Here is a 1643-nt window from a genome sequence, read left to right on the forward strand (position 1 = left end):
TGGGAAATTCAAAATGGATGTCCCTCCTGCCTTCGCAAACGAGCCGGGCCACTTAGAACTATTTCGACAGAGAATGCTTCTGTACTACGGCACCTTACCACTCTCAACTTTGAATACTTCATATCGATTATCATTTCGATATTCGTATTTCACCTGTGTGCAGCCTGTATTTCATTGCCTGAGCTGTGATTTCACGTGGGCCCTGGATTTATGTCTCTGCAATTTGGTACCTCCTGAACCGAATTACAATCACCTCATGAATCCGTTACTTGATCATGAACAGCTTTGTTACAACGGAGGGTTTATGGCCTTTGCAGCGATACAAGGAGTTCTGGGTCATTGGAATATATTCGCAGCGGCGCAAGATTTCCTAACAGAGAGCTACATCGAAAACCCACCGAGCTGCCCTATGATGGTAAAAGACGCTCCAATAATGACAGATCATGAATGCTCCTTTCATCTTCTCAATTGGATGGCTGACATGTTTTCAGATGATAACAATGATTTCATGTTAGAGGCACTTGCTGCATACTTTGCCTACACAATGGACGGTTAACTCTTTCCTAACAGCGAGCTACATCGAAAACCCACCGACCTGCACTCTGATGGTAAAAGAGGCTCCGATTATAACAGATCATGAGTACTGCTTTACTCTTTTCCATTGGATAGCTGACATACTTTCAAATGATAAAACTGATTTCCTGTTACAAGCAGAAGCTACCTATTTTGCCTAAACAATGCTTCAATAACTCTCAAACAAGCCATTGACGTCCTCATTTCCTTTTGGTTTTCTATATTCTTCACGTTCTTTTCCATATTTTCTTTTGAAGAACAGACCTATTTGCTTTACTAACAGTGGACATTATGATTTCGTGTTGTTTGACAGCTGATTCATAAAGTAATGATGTATAACCACTTGCATTTTCATATATCGTTCCTAAACTGAAAGGCCAGAGACCTTCTTCCATTTATTAAAATATAATATACTTCCTTATAAGAGTGTACAATGTTTTTTTCCAACTATATTCATTTTTCTACAACTATAGCGTTTGTATTCCATGTACTACTGACAATACCAATTACTGTGTTTTTTGCAATTTCTGTACTCATATTACATAATGATTTGCCTTTCAAACAGTACATTTCTAAATAAACATTTCAAATATTCACGGTTTCTCTTTTAATCCATAATCTCAACTGAAATGATTTCATATTGAAAAAATATTCATGGGTTCCACATAACCTTAACTGTAGTCACTGAGGACCTTATTTATGAAGACCTTCCGCCGCCAGTGCCTCATTTTTTAAAATGGGAAAAAGTAACGCACCGGTGGCGCAAGGCCTCCATAAATAAAGTCCTGAATGTTTTCTTTTCTCGACCTCACTTACTGATACTAGAACCTGCAAGCCAATTACGGCCCGTGAACTCTTTCTTAGTAGGTCGCGCACCGTAAAGACAGTTATACCACTGTTAACATTTTTTTTTACTGTTACTAAGCACCGACACAGTTCCGCTTCACTCAGAGTTAATCACTGCTCCCACGCTTCTACAGGCCAGACGCTATGTCGTATTTCTCTCCTTATCACCCTTTCATCTCCACAATAACAAACAGTTGTCCGCCTGCCACCAGAGAACAGACTCA

This window comes from Lissotriton vulgaris, unplaced genomic scaffold (genome assembly GCF_964263255.1).
Source record: "Lissotriton vulgaris unplaced genomic scaffold, aLisVul1.2 SCAFFOLD_7242, whole genome shotgun sequence".
In the NCBI taxonomy this organism is placed as follows: domain Eukaryota; kingdom Metazoa; phylum Chordata; class Amphibia; order Caudata; family Salamandridae; genus Lissotriton; species Lissotriton vulgaris.